Source organism: Cygnus atratus, chromosome 5 (assembly GCF_013377495.2).
Source record: "Cygnus atratus isolate AKBS03 ecotype Queensland, Australia chromosome 5, CAtr_DNAZoo_HiC_assembly, whole genome shotgun sequence".
In the NCBI taxonomy this organism is placed as follows: domain Eukaryota; kingdom Metazoa; phylum Chordata; class Aves; order Anseriformes; family Anatidae; genus Cygnus; species Cygnus atratus.
In genome coordinates, this window is record NC_066366.1 from 64,387,870 (window position 1) to 64,403,974 (window position 16,105).

Consider the following 16,105-nt stretch of genomic DNA (forward strand, 5'->3'; position numbering starts at 1 on the left):
ATAAATAAATAAATAGGTTTCACAGAGCTACTGTTCAAGGTCTTCTCTGCCAACTCATCCACTACCCAAGTCCTACTTCACCTTCTGAAGGTGAATGCTGAAGAATACACATTATGCACACGCTATCTTTGTTTATCAGTCTCAGCACTGCTCAGGACATTCCTTTCCTCCGATTTACAAGCTGCCATGTTTCAGAGTCAAGTCTCCAAGAGCAGACATGAAGAAAAGAGCTGGCGTATCAGCATCATAAAAACATTAATGTTTTCTGTGGCTGGTCTGAACTGTATATATAGAATGCAACAGAAACAGAATAAGCAGAAAATGGTATTAGTATTGGTTGTTTTCTTGTTTATTGTCTTTAAATACCTCCCAGCACAAGCTCAGGGTATAGCCTCGACTGTAATAGGCAATGCAGTAGCCACCTCCACTCAACAGAGAGAAAAATACAGAATGATCACTGCCCAGAGCAGCAAGGTCAAACACACAAAGTCTAGAAAGCACCCCCAAAGTATGTTTTATCATCCCAAATAAATTAGGGCAATATCCTTTATTAAAGGCTTGTATGTTAGTAAAGCCCTAAATCTGTCTTCCAGGATCCCTTTTTCTACATAATTCTAAAATAGCCAATGAAAGTATGTAATTCCTCATTATTTCTACCAGGCCTTATCTTTGTGTTCATACCATTGTGGTGAGCGCAGTTCTTCACCGCTCGGCAATGTACAGTGTAGATCATGTCAGTGCAGAACAAGTTTGAAAAGCTGCTAAGGTCAGAGTCTTGCACTCATTTGCACTGTAATTACAGAATTCATGAGCCACACAGCACAGACACCACAGCATGGTCTGCTTAGGACTTCTGGGTAGGAGCATGCTGATTAAGTACTATTAATAACAAAACGCACTGTGGACCTTTCACCGTAAGGAAGAGGCAGAGAAGAGCTGGGCACTGAAGACTAAGCAAAGATGCTGAAGATGGGCTCTTTGCCTTACCTGAACGCAACTTGGCAGCATGCATATCACTCAAAAGGGAATTCATTTTAAATTAGCCTGGATGGTACACAAACTCAGGGGGGACAGGATGAAGCCCAGGCTAAAAGCCTGTCTCTGCTACAGCTTCATCTCTCAGGTCAAATTCAAACGTGAACCAGCTTCCAAAGCCAGGAAGACCCCGAACAGGCAGAACCGAGATGATCCATAGCTAAAGCCAGAAGCCTTCCCAGTAGGCTGGGAGCCAGGCATTAAAATTCCTCAGATAGATATCATTGTCAGACCTCTCATGTAAGCCAGAAGAAAATACCAGAGAAGCCGCAGTCCAACCAGAAATGAGAATTTCATGCTTGTTGAATGTTTTGCAGATAACTTCCCACAGTAAAATCGGTAAATCAGAGAGAGGCTAATGAAAGTCTTCCTATAATGCATCGAGATTTACTAATAGAAACCTGTAGCTCTATCCTTGTCTCATTTATATTAACACACTTCCACTAGTGTTTGCACAAGGACATCGCTTGAGGCCAGCTGAAGATACAAACCACCATGCCCAGTGCAGGATCAGCATCGACTTACACGGAGTGCCTGTCTCATCCCTCCCTCTCCGTGAACCACGTACAACAAATAAAATGAAGCTCATCTGGGGCCAGTGGGAGGACAGATGACTTGAGCTGAATTTGAACCAGGCCAAATGAGGCACCAGCTGCAGAGTGGAGCTGATGCACAGAGCAGCAATGCCAACACAGGCAGCTTTCCCACTCCTGCTATGACTGATGGCAAAGAGAATGACACTGGAGAGCAAACAGCAAACGTCCAGATGATTTAAGAGGGTCTGAACTACAGAACACTAAATAAATATATTCTTTACTGAATCCTTCTTGTTTTATGTAGCTGTGGTGCTACATCACCTCATCAACTCCCAGAACAATAGTATGTCTAAGAAACATGTGGCTGTATCAATAAGGAAGAGGAAGACAGAGGACAATTAAATGGAAATCTTTAAATTCTAAACACTGTAATTTATGTTGACATATGCGTAGTGGGATGTGGGCAGTATTTTTTTTAATGGGAGAAAAACTGGAGAAGACGCAGGAAAGCGCCACCAAAATAATTCAATGGTTAAAGAAAATACTTTATATGAAGACATTTAAAGAATTCACTGTTTCTGTTCACCAAAAAGGAAAAACAAGAGGGAATGGTGGGGATGTGGGGCAGGACACCTCTGGCCCGAGTTCCACGGGGCCCCACCTGCAGGCAGGGACTGTCAGCCTTGGGCTCGCTGCGGCACCACTGCCTGCAGGCAGGCACGACCCCAACTCACTGAATTAAAATTCTGTGCAGTCTCTTTGAAACTACAGAAATTTATCTCAGGTCTTTGTGCCAAGTTGAAAGAGTCAGGGGAAAAAAGGTTATGGTTTGGTCCGTGGCCGGGAGTATACATTTCCAAATCAGCCTGGTTTTAGTATTCTAGCCTCACCCCTGCTTTAGTGCAAAATGACCAGACTGAAACCACATGCCCAAAGGTTAAAGACAGGCAGGTAATCCAGGAACTAAAAATAAAAAGATGTGAAAGCCCACGCTTAAGGGAGTATTAGCAGCTACCATAAATGATTCAGATATGCAAGCAGATGCAGATAAGGGACAAAAAGAAGAAATAACAAGTTTTGAAAGATAAATTGAGATTTATCCGAGTATTATTTCATATGGCTCTGTCTCCCTGATAAATCCACAGGGGGTGGTGATTCATTTTCAAAGCCTTGCTTGAGGATTTAGCTATGTGATTCCCATTAACACCACAGCTAAATCCCTCCACACCATTTCTGAACTCTAGCACCAGACTTAGGCATGGAGTGACAAAACAGTTGCAAGATACAATCAAGGGGCAGTGAGAGACAGGAGTTACCAAATGCTATCTGTAAGGACTGAAAACATCTTTTTATATAAGTGAATTGCAAAAATATAAGCAGCAAACGAGAAAGGATTGTGGAAGATGGTTAATAGCTGACTGTGTGAGAATGGCACATTAAGGTGTGGGAGAGGCCACCAGGAATGCTATGGGAAGATAATTTTGCAAGACTTGTCTCTCCTAAAAGACACAATTAATTATTTACATTGGATTTACATGCAGGCACTAATCAGAGTATGGAAATCAAGTACTAATAAAGAGATGGAGAACTGTCTTTGCACGTCAATGTGCTTCTGTGTCCACTGCCTGAGCCACCAGGACTCTGCTGCTTGTGTGCCCATCACACGTTGCTGTTAAAGTGAGTAAATATTGGTTAATGACACCAAAACTGTCACTCATAACCTGCACACAGCAGACAGCAGGCATGGAGGGTCAAAGGCATCTACCAGCAGATCTTCTGCTGATCCCAAATCACATTCACGCTCCCTAAACTATGACCAGACTTGAAAGTAAAACTTGCTTTACATTTTCTTCTTTCTTTTTTAAATTACAGATTGAGTGAATGATGTTTCCTTGACATGTGCCTGTTTCATCAAAACTTTCTTTGAGATAGTCTTACCTCAAAAATTCAACAATGATGTCAGGTTTCTTTCAATTTCAAACTTTTCAGAAATATTATTTCTAAGATATTAAAACTCAGAATTCATAGTAAAAATTTTTCAACTTTGTTTAAAATATTTCAGTTTTCTGAAACTGGCACTTCTAGTAATTACCAATTTCTTATTATTTAATTTTTAATGAAACAGAAAAAAAGTAGTCTTAAAAAAAAAAAAACACTTCTGCTTGAAGTCTTCGTTTCATAAAATGCATTCTTTGCTGAAACAAATGGGATTTTGTGATGTCACCTATACTGTAATGCCACAAGAAGAACCAGCGAAGGGCAAAACTAGAGAGGTGATTGCAAGAATGATGAGAGAAATTTAATTAGACGTGAAAATGTTAATGAGAAGTTGTGTATAATACATGAAAAAAAGATGCAGTCTTCCATAAGAGACATTTCATCAAAGATTTTGTTGCTGTCTAATTATAAAAGTAATTAAAATGGTGTTTGTATGAAGCCCCTATGTGGAGGAGAGAACAATAGGATACAGAGAGGGATAAATGGATAAGACTTTAAAGAAGAGGCATTAATCAGAAAGTGAGGGTAAGGGATCTCCCTTGTTATAATGAATTTTAGTGAATTGCTGCACCATTTCAAACCAGGCTTTTGCACTGGGAAGAAATGTTTAACTCATTGCTTGCATTTTGGAGGTTAATCTATTATAATTTATTCTCTGAAATAGCTGCAGCTATAGAGGAAAAAAGTAGATTGCATTAAACAGCTAAAGTCTATCCAGTTTCTGCCGGAAAGAAAGAAAATGAAGAAGAAAAAAAAGATAAATTTGGAAGAGTTGTAGATGACTAAGAAGATGTAGAGATACTCGGAGGTGGCCTGGAAAATTCAATTGCTATTCTCCTGAGGTCCACCAGCTGGTTTATCAGCCTAAGCGACGTCCTCACCGCTGCAAGGTGACCCCGCCGGGAGCTCCTCTGGGCTCTGCCAGCTCGCAGTTCCCTCTGCGCTGGGTGCTTCAGCCCCTTATCAGAGCAATCTTCACTCCTAATTGCTCCTGGGTCACATCCTCGGCTGGAGAAACTCCGGGAGCACAAAAAACTTCCATTTTCATAAGTGGGGCAGCCACCTGTAGCTTGAATTTGGAGGTGACTGACTGCTACCTGGCATGGGTGCAGCGAGGGCCCCTGGGTGATGCACAAGGGTGGTGGTACTCCTTTGGACACTGCTGATCATGGACAGTCATGGACACTCCTGATCATTCCCCATTGCATAGGGTCAAAATTCAGCTCATGGAACGTGGCTGCACTTCTGCTGTGGAATGGAGAGAAGCTGTATGAAAGTGTAACTTTTTTCCCTCTCTAGACGGAAGACAAAAACGCCTGTGCTGAAAATGCATTTATCACACCACTGCTGTGTGGCTCCCCAAATGAAGCGAGAGCATGGGGTTGGAGGTGAGCCAGCCCGAGCCCTGCTTCACACGAGTTTCCCCAGGAAGAGAGAGGGGAAACTCAATCAACCCTGGCATTTGCAGACAGAACACATTTACTTCCCTCACTCTGATAAGCTCCTTAAAGGTTTTCCAAAGATAAAAACATATCTAAGTGAACATAATGCATGTCTAGCAAACAGTCCTACAGCAAATCAATGTGTCAGATGAGGTGAAAATGCCCGTCCCTTAAAACCCCAAACTATTAATCTGATCAAAGGTACTCAATTCACAGTCCTAAACCTGAAAAGAGAAAGGCAGTGAAAATCACTTTTGAAAAATCACAACAGGTAAGACCATTAGCACAGAGGAGTTAGAAAAGTGGCTTTTCAAGAGGGGGAGCAGGGTCCTGGGTGGCGAACAAGCCTCCTGCAAGGCTCCAAGCTCCAGTGTCTGCCACAGGAGTGATATGGATGGACTGGGAACCATATGCTTGTGGGTAGGACAGAGCACGCAGTGACAGCACAGGGAACCAAGCTGGGTGACAGGCTGCTTTTGTCACCTGAACAGACAGACCCACGTCATTTTGTATTTAACAAAAATGTTTGGCTTTGCTTTAAGCGAAAAGGCAATCAAAAATTTTATAAGAAATCAAAGGGGAGAATTATTGCCAGACAGGAGTACCAGAAGAAATGAGCAGCAGGTGAAACACGTTTATGTTGAGGTGTGCTACAGAGAGCCATTTTCTGTAGCTGTGTTTTCATATTTCAAAAGTCCTAAAAATGAGCCTAGTGAAGCAAAAGAACATTGAGGACACAAACACAGGGTTTGCCCAGGGGCTCTGTGGTGTTTAAGCGTGCCTTGCTGGAGAGGTGCCTCGGTGACTGCCCTGCACCATGGCAAGGTGCTTGTCCAGCCAAACCGACCACCGGCACAAAACATCACACCTTTTGGTGCTGTGTTAACGCGGAGCAGCTAAAGGTCTGACCTCTGGGTTTTGCTGGGAAGGGTTTGCCTGCACCTCCAGCTGACCAGCACTGCTAACGTGCTGCCATGCCATTCCTAGCAGAGCCGGGAAAAGGCAGAGTTCTCTCCAGCAAAAAATACATGGAAGCGGGAAAGAACCAAACCAATGCTGCTTTCATTAAAATGCTCAAAAGCATAAAAATATTTTCCTCTGTCAAACCTGAAAACCTTCAGACGTTCAGATGAGAAATGCTGCTAAAACCATGTTATGTGCCCACCAAGTTATTTAGGAAGGGCTAACTGACCTTCATCAACTGCTTTGTCATTATGAACCTGAAATATGTATTACAGATCACAGAAACCCTTCAGCCTAGCCCGGCCCACCCTATCTCCATCCCTGACCAGCCGAGTCCTCTGCAACTACTCAGAAGTATGGCTTTTCCTGCAAGGTTGACAACAGCAGGTCAAGCAATAGATAAAGGTGGGAGTAAAAAATTAATTCCAGGTGTGACTGGAGCAAACTGAACGTCAGAAAAACCTCTGGGTTTTAATTCCATCCAACAGTTCCTGGGATGCACATGCTGCCTGATGCCCTGTTTTCTGCGTATGTTGCTCTCAGTATCCACTTTTTAATGTTGCCTTCCCTTTCAACACCTCCTTCCTACAGCACCTCACACAATGGGACCCAGACAGTCAAATCTAGAGGTAGTGCCATGACATCCTGATGAAGATACCATCAAAGACACAAGGATGGCACTTGCTTGACCTGTTCCTCTGCTCCCGAGCCACACTGCCAGGAGCACATCCATCTTCTCAGCCTCTTCAAAACCTCCATTTTCCACTTGGTAGCTCTCCCCAGCAGGGATGCCACAGCTTGTACTGGTGATGAGCATGCTCTCTGCGGTGTGGGATGTATAGGCTTTACTGACTGCCTTCTACACTGCAAAAAAAAGTATTTTTGAATCTTAACATTTTTTCCTTTCTTTCTCAAACTTCTCAATTCCTGTGTGAAAAAAAAAAGGATCTGGCTTTTATTTCATAGCACTAGGGAATTTCATAATACACTGCAGTCATACATAAAGTCATGAAAAAGGAAACAGCTTCCCACTGCAACTAAAATGCCTTGATGCAGCACATATTCTAAACAGAGAAAACACTACCGGGCAGGACTTTTTATCTTCTAAATGTCCCTGCCATTTTAAAGGGATTTATTTATTAGTGTCTATTATGAGCACAAAGATAATACACAAGCACAGCATTCTTCCATATTTTATAAAATAAGGAAAAAATAGTCACTGCAGAAGAAGCCACCATGAATTCAGCTTAAGCATGAAACCGAAATGTCTGAGAGCTTTGGTAGGTAAGAAAATGACAATCAGGACAATAGTAAAGGTACACAGCACCTGCTGCTAAACTATCATCCTCTTTTTCAGAACAGGCATACTTTTTTTCTGAGTGCAAGGGAATAATATGAGATACTTAGCTCCAAATTTTGTTTTGACACTTTTCTGTTGGTTTCTAAAACTGGCCAGCTGCTGCTTTTCCTCACGTAAGCTGTCCCACGCTGGATATGGATTTACACTGGGAAATCCACAGGCCAGAGGTCACTTTTGCCCGGTGCTCTGCTGCATGAACCAAAACATATCACCACCTGTCCTTTAACATTTTTGTTCTTTCCCCCAGTTTCATCCCAGGCCTGGGTATGAAATTTATGATGTTACATTGGACGACAGCAGGAAATTTTAGAGCAGAGTCTTTTTCTCCTTTAACAGTATTTCTCTCTTTCTAGCTTTCCTCCTGATCTTGTTTGTTCTCCCTGAGCCCATTTACTTTTTGTCCTTTGCAGAAGGCAGTCCCAAAACATGTCAAAGCATCATTGTTGCCATGGGGCTTTCTTCTCCAATGTTTTTGCTTCTGGCAGCTCTGAGCACCCGGAGGCTGTGCTCGGATGCAGAGCAGGAGCTCTGAGCTCTGGGAAAGAGATGCTTTTCACCCACCTCCAGAAACTGCCACCTGCAAGCATAAGTATTCTGAGTCTGGTGTCTAAAGCATAACGGCTTCACAGCTCCCTCAATTAAGTTTCTGGTGGAACATAGGTGATAAAATCTCATGTGGTGATGCTGAGGGAGATGATGAAAGAGAGGAAGCTGATAGATCTGGTGGTCCCTGTCAGAGAGGAGAAACTCAAAAGATTTCCAAGGATAAAGGCGGTAGGTGGTGGTTGATAAGTGAAGGATTAAGAAAATGTCAAGGAAATGTCTATGCTATGAGTAGGAGAGCACAAGGACTGCCTGTAAGCAGAGGTCCAAGAGCTTTATTAAAACAGCAAGAAAAGCCAATGGGAAGGAGGGAGGAGGAGGGTGGGTGGCTGGCTGGAGCATGAAATGGGAAAGAAATTGCATAGGTGTTCAGAAGTAAAGGAGAAGGTGAAAAGCGGAGGAAAACAGTAGAAATAGGAGAGAAGCTCATCACCACTAATGCTATCATGTGTGCAAACATGTTCCATTTCCCTGGTTTTAGGGAGCACATGTGTCTGTGGATCGGGCAGCCGAGGTCCGGCTCTGTTGAGCTCAAGCTTGACCAGTTTATGAGACATGGCTCTGATGCGGCTGCCCACAGCAGCCAGGTTGAACTGTGTGACTCCAGCAAGCCTTTTTCTGATCCTTTTCCTGGTCCTATTCCTCTGTTTCTTTTGAACATTTCCCAGCTGTGTGGTTGACTGTCACACCTTCACCACTACCCTTTGAACTCTCCAGGACTTGGTTGCTTCTCTGCTTCTGGAGTTATTTTCTCATCCTTCAAAGTTATAAAAACTTTCAAACTAAATATGAAAAATTAAATAAGATGAGAAAATTATTCCAAACCTGACTTGAAAAGACCTCTTTTTCCTAAGAAAACTAGAATTGAAGTTCTCTTACCACTTGTTTTTGATAGGCATTACATTCTCATGTACTGAGAATGCTAGAATTACTGAGATGCTTTGAAACACTAAAACCTTTTACAATTCATGTGAATCACATTTTTAACATAAATTTTGTCTTAGAAATCACTGGCAGACATTAAATCATTTTGGACACCGCAATTATAAACAGATTAATATTCACTCAAAATGAGTCTCCTATCAATAAGAAACAAACTAAGGTTGCATCATAAGGACCAGAATAAAAATGCAGTTGCAGATTGCACAGTGAAGTATTTAAATAAATCTTTCTAAGGCCTGGTATTTGTTTGTGCAACCCTACAGCTCTTGGGATAGATTGGGCTATTTAAATGAGCATACATTGAAGAGAGAGTGATAGCCAAGCAACTGGGCTTTATTTTAAGAAATTAATTTTATTTTGTCTCTCATTCCCATGATCAAAATCATGGAGTATAGAATTATCTTATATACTGGAGAAGGTTAGGAATGGTCTTTTTATTTTTTCTTCCAAGCCAGGAAACACAATGTTTTACCCAGGAAAGATTTATACCTAAGTAACATAGGAAAAAAAAAAAAAAAAAGAAACGCCAGACAAAAAAACATTATGCAGGTTGCAGTCCAGGACATTGGGTGTTACTATGAATCTCATGCTGAACATGAATCAGAAATGTCATTTTATTGCAGAAAAAAACAAACAGGCCCTGAAATGTTTTATCTGCAGTAGACTGCAAATTCAGAGAAGTAATCCTCTGTGCCCTTCTGTATTGAAGTACCGCACACAGTTTACACCAGTGCCTTTACTGTGGATATGGATGGTTGGGGGTGAGGCCAAAAAATGGTGATGGACATAACCAGAAAATAACCACAAATCAGAAAAAAAAAAATAAATAAACATGTATGACCTACAAGGAATGATGGAACAAACTAGGATTTGTAAACCAAGACAAGATAGATTTGTACAGACAGTAGTTTTCAAGGTCATAGAAGGCTGTTGCGTGCTCACTCGCTATAGGGCAAGGAGTCATATGCCTAAATGCCAGGAAGGATGGCTTAAATTAATTCCCCCCCAAATTACATTCTAACACAAGGGCTACTGAAATCCAGGAAGTCATTGCTTGGGAAGCTTCAGATTCACCATCCCTGGAGACTTTAGGAAGAAATCTGTGTTTTCCGCCAGAAAACACTAACGTGTGGAACATCATTATCTAGTATAGCAACCAGACTAGAGACTTCTCCAGGCCTCTTCGAGTCCCATACATGAGCATCAGATTGTACATAAACAGAGAAAAGAAGCCTAAGAAGTGAGGTAGGCACAAGGAAATCCTCAGCGTACAATATATTCTGAAAATAATATTCCCTTTCTTATTTCTTTCCTTCCCTAATTCCATCCATTCTTAGAGGTTTCCAGTAACATTATAGTGCTGGGTACCCCAAAGGCATACAGCCTAGCCTGCCCAGTACATTTAAAAGCTCTATTCATACCCATGTAAAGAAAGTTTCCTCAGTGCTAAATGGGAGAAATAGTCTGATACCCAGTAGATATCTCAACTGACATAGGCTAAAAGAGAGCTGTCCACATTGTTTTTCTAAAGTTAAAGCTAAAATACAAAATTAAAGATTGTGATTACATGAGATGGGCAAAGATGTCTGATAGTAAGGGAGCATTTTACTTCCATAATAAACATTTATAGGCATCGAGCAGTCTTGGTTCAGCACCACTGTGGATATATAATCTTTATAATTTATAAACAATCAAAAAACTTGCCAAAAACAACCAAGACACATTCCTTTACACAAAGTATACTTTTCATAAGTTAGTTCTAGGTGTTCCCGCATTTGTTTTTAAGGATCAGTAACATAAAATAGGGTTTTAGTCATTCGTGAAAATTTCACTGGGGTTACTGCAGCATACTAATCATTTCTAACATTTCTATGAGAATAGCAACAGCAAGAGGAGTATAGAGGAAAGACTGGCTTATCAATCTAATAGCTCATGCCTGCTGTCAGTTTATCACTCTTTGAAATATTAGCAAACAATCCCAATTATCACCAAGAAAAGTATTTTTGCCTTTGTCCTGCTCCACCTGTAGGCTAAAACTAATTAATGCAACACAGCAAGAAAAATATATCACAATAAATGATCAGGCTTTCTCTGCACTAACTATACGTTCTCCTGGCTCAGCCAGGATTCAAAGACGGCTCACAAATGTCCACAGGCCAATCTGAGTTGGTAGAAAAGATGAAGCTGTCAGAGAGGTGAAAGATGAGTTGTGCTTAGTGCAAGAGAAATTAAAATGAGAAGAGCTGAGCAGTATGCAGGTGATGGATGTCAGCGGGGATATGGAAGGCTGTTCGCAGTCAAAGTGCAAAGAGGTAAAAAACCAATTAGCACATTAACTTCTTCCTGAACTGAACCCCACCTCTCGGAGGCTTTGCTCTCCTGCTCAGACCATTCTACCTAACTCCATACTGGATCAGCCCAGTGGGCTCCCCAGCCCCCCAAACCCTCAGTACTGTGTCATGTAAAGTGTCTGAAAACCCTTGTTGGCTTTGTGAAAGAAATACTGAATTTATTTAGACAACCTCTCTGTATTGTTCTCATCTCTTGACTGAAAATGAGACTGCAGATTCTAACCTGAGTATGGAAGGATGCTCACTGAGCACACCCAGAGAGCGCCTACACAGGAACTGGAAAAATCAAAGTGATTTACGTTTTAGCAGTCAAGGTGTCAAGGCCAGACTCTCCCGGAGATCAGTTCTCTGAAAAATTGAACGTGCTCCACAAAAGATGAATCACAGCATGCAAATACATGGATCGCGTCCCATCCTATCCGCCAATGCTGGCTCTGCCTTTGCTAGCTTTGTTACAGATATTTCCATTTCACACAAAAGAAACAAAGAGCAAGCGAAGATTTTCCATGCCCAGGCTGAATTCTCTGTTCTTTACACGGTCAACGGATATAGGCACCCAGTAAGCAACTCTCTCCAAATTCCTCTCTGGAGAATTACAGGTGATCCTGACAGTTAACTCCAAAGGTAAGGGGTAGAGCTTTGGAAAGATGAATCTAGGTAAGTTTTATTTCCATATAAGATGCTACATACAATTTCTGCTCAGATTTGCATTGGAAGAAATCCCACGAGCTCCAACAAGAAGATAATTTCTTCTCTATATTTTAAAAGAAGAAGTTACAAGGATTTAAATCATTTAACTTGACAACTTCCTTCAAAAACATCAGCCTATCACTGTACCATAGTTCTGCTACCACCACATCCCTAGCCAGCAGCTGCCAGTACTGGTTCTGTTTCCACCAGAAGAATGTGGACTTACCCAGACATATGCAGATGCAAACTTCTGAATTCATGTGAATCAACCTGCTTGTTTGAAACCCAGGGAGGAACACGGTGCACAGTTACTTAAAAATAGATGTGGGGATGGTTTTATTTGACCTGAGATCTAGCACAAGCCTCTCCTCTGATTAAGAATAAAGTTAAAATCAATCCCTTTCCTAGGCAGTGAGAAAGTTTGACCCATTTATCCCTCATCTGAAAAAGGTAAAATCGCATCTGCAATAGTGAAACCAGAAAAATTCCATTAGTCCATTTCCTAATTAGATTTGTAATCAGGTTATACTATCTAAAAGAGGTTTATTTGGTCAAAAAGGAAGTCTGAACTTTTTGAACTCAAAGGAACTATGATTTCATTGTGGATAATTCCAGGAAAAAAAAAAAAAGTTTAAAAAAAAAAGTATTAAAAGGAATGAGACAGGGTAGTTGAGGTATTGGCACAGGAAACTGCTATCCTGACCAAATGTTTTCTTCCCTGTGCTTCTTTATGGATACTTCCCCACAGCAGAGCCCCCTACCTCTACATTCTTTCACAGGGATCTGCAATCTGTAAGTCACCATCATGGTACTATGGCTTCCAGCAACCAACATCCTCCCCCTGCTCCTTTTTTTAAACAGACCTTGTAGCATTATCTGAAGGTATAGCATCTGGTAAATCCCAGAACATTATATTTGCCTTCTGTCATTCACTTCCAAACAAACTGCTTCAGGTATCACCCCTTCTAACCTTCCAGGTATTTTGTAGAGGAAAAGCCATGCCTTCCCTCTGGCAGATTCAATGCAAATAAGCTAGAAGAGTGCCTTCATTTTTATTTCTGTTCAAAGCAAACAAATCTCAGTCAAATCAATGTAGACCTCTTACTCAGATGAACAAAATATAATGCTTCATCTTTCATAAGATAGCTTATTACATAATTTAATATTAATGAACTTTATTTCATGCAGAGTTTCACAGGGTTTTCTATTTAGTAACTGCATTAGGCTTACGGAACCTCCTAGAAAAATAAAACTTTGAAATTAACCAAAGGTATAATAGAATTTACAAGTGGAACTTAATCATGGCAAGCTATTTTTTATGCTTTGCAAACCAAGTTAATACTTCGATGTCATTGTTTTATAAAAATAAATCATAAACTCTATAGAAATCATTAAAATACATGCAATTACAATCCTCAAGACAGCACTAGAGGAAAATAGAGCACGAAACAGAACTGTAGTTATATTCTTTTCTGTCCCCAAGCTCCATACAGCATTTCTTCCACTTTATGTCCAATTTAATAGGCAATAGTTGCTTACCATATTGTAAACACATATTAGCCCTCATAACAATCGGAGGCCTAATCCCATGCATCTTTAAAAACCAGAACAATTTAACATCATCTATTACAACTAGAACAACTTCAGCACAGTAAATTCCTTATCACTGAATTCAAACTTCTTTTGTAAAAGATGCATAAAGAACTGCTTCCATGAATCTGCTGGAATCACCTCCAGTACCTATTACACAAGGCCAAGGTACGTCAGATGACCTTGGACAATTCCTTTATCTTTCAAACCTAAGCACTGCTGGGCTGGCTGAGGATGTCCCCTCTTCCTCACCCACACCTCCTCAAATTACTGTGCCACTATGCACGTGTGTAAATATCCTCATGTGTTTTAGTGTTCAAGAGATGCTCTAGATAACCGCATACCAGAAGAAGAAATGAAAGGAATTTTTCTGGGAATTATCTATCCCCAAAGGCCTTGCCTTTGTCCTCAGCCTGTTTCACTGTAAGAAGGCTCCATATTCAGCAAACTGATGTATACGTAAAGGTCTAGCTAAACGGTCTTAGGTAGAAAATCCAAGGACTGAGAAAATTAATTCCATTCAGGACAACAGTATGTGAAATGAAGTTTTGTATTAAATTATTGGAGACCAGATTCATCCAACCACACAGCCTTATCTATCTTTGTACTTAATTTTACGTTCTAAGATATCCCCTGATAACTGTGAGATTGTATGCGGTTCAAAAAGGGTTCTTCACTTTCAAAAAGATTCCATAAATCATGACACCTGATAAATATTTAATTTTATTTTTTGTCTGGGATCTTGAGCCTGTTTCTTGTTTTCATATAGCTTACCACTAATCATGGTGGGGGACAAATCTGCATATGCACACACATACACCACAGATGAATGGAGAAAGTTGTCTTATACTGTCCTGCTCTTCCCAGCATGGTATTCAGTGACAATTCCCAACATACCTGAGCCATTCTTACAAAAGTGTGATCTTACCTAAAGCACAGAAGTAAATTGAACAGACAAAATTCTAGATATGTTATTAGCAGTCAAATAACAAACCAAATACCCTGCTGGTTGAGTAATGTATTTAAAAGTAACATCTGAATCCATCATATCCTCAAAGTCCCTGCTTAATTAGACGACTGACCTGATGCGATGGCTACGCTGCCTGCATAACCACCGAGTTTTCAGGGAGTTTGTTTTTTTTGTTTTCACACAATGTTCAGCCAGGCTCTCAAAAACATAAGTGCATAAACAACCACTTTCGTAATTAAATATCTACCCAGAAAGACTGCAGCAGAAGTGGAACAAGGTCCTCTGGCACACCCTGACAAAGACCATAGGACAGTGGGGCTTCAGCAGGACAGATGTGCTGGAGCCCAGGACTAAAATATACCATCCGCCAGTTGCCTTCCCAAGGAATTGTGAAGGCCCAGGGGTCCCTCCTCGTGTGAAAGGAGGGCATCTGCACTCAGGTCCTTGGTCACCTAAAACTCTTCTTTGGCAGTCCCCAGAGCACAGCTCTGCTTCCATCCCTAGGTGATCTAGGAACTGGGTCAATCACCTGGCTCCCCAAAGCCTGCCAGGTCATGAAGGACCTGACCCCAGCAAAGACACTGATGGGTACAAGAGGGTGTGCCTGCTCACAATAAACCCAGGCAGTGTCAGAGCATCTGTTACTCCAGCCCACACTGGCTATGAAGATCATGGTCTGGAAGCTCTGTATGAGATGAGGGCAGCCCCAGGTTTAGCCACCAGGGTTATTGCCCCTTTTTTCCACCTTCTCATATTCTCTTTTAATCACTTTCAGCATCTCCGCCCCAACATGGAAAACTCCTTTCGGTGGAAGCAGCAGATGGCTGTGACATACCAAGCTACAACTCCTGCCAGCCCTGCTACATCTCCCTCCTCCACAGAGGTGAATTTTCCCAAAGCCACACACCAATTTTGCTTTTGTGCTTAAGTCAGACTGTATAACAAAAAGTAATCCCACAAATAAAACCCTATAGCCACTGTATGCAGCTGTGCTGCAGTGCTAGAAATGTAAGAGATGCAAATCGAGGTCAATGCTGCATCAGGATGACCAAGGCTCCTTAGAGCCAACCTCCTTTACCCTTTTGCATCGCTGTGTTGGCTCCACACCACTTCAGGCTCCTGGAGCCCTTCACAGTTGCCAAGACAAAAGCCTCCAGCAACACACAACAAAAGCTTTCCCCTGGAAGTAAGCTAAGCAGAAAACTTCCTGGGATCACTGCTTGGCACTCTTTGCAACATATGTCAGTGCTTTCACTTTCCTACATCGCTCATCACTACTTCAGGAAGGTGCTTTGCTGGGCAGCATCTTCCCTGCCCGGTCTTACTCTTCATGCGAACTTCACATGCTCATTATGGCTTCATTGCTGCTGCTCTGGTGACAGCAGAAAAGGTGCAGCAACCAACCTAATGGGCTGAGCTAGCAGGCAGCAGGCACAGAGCCTCTGTAGGTTCAATAGCAATCCACTGCTCTTCTGTAGAGAACAGAGGAAAGAGAGCTAAAATTCAAGTGTCATGAATCCCTGCAGATCATCACAAGCTTCTGCACTGTGTTAGCATTGAGAAACTAAGTGTAATAGTCAACAGACCTTGGAGCTGGAGGAATGCCTTGCTTAGAATAGGGATGC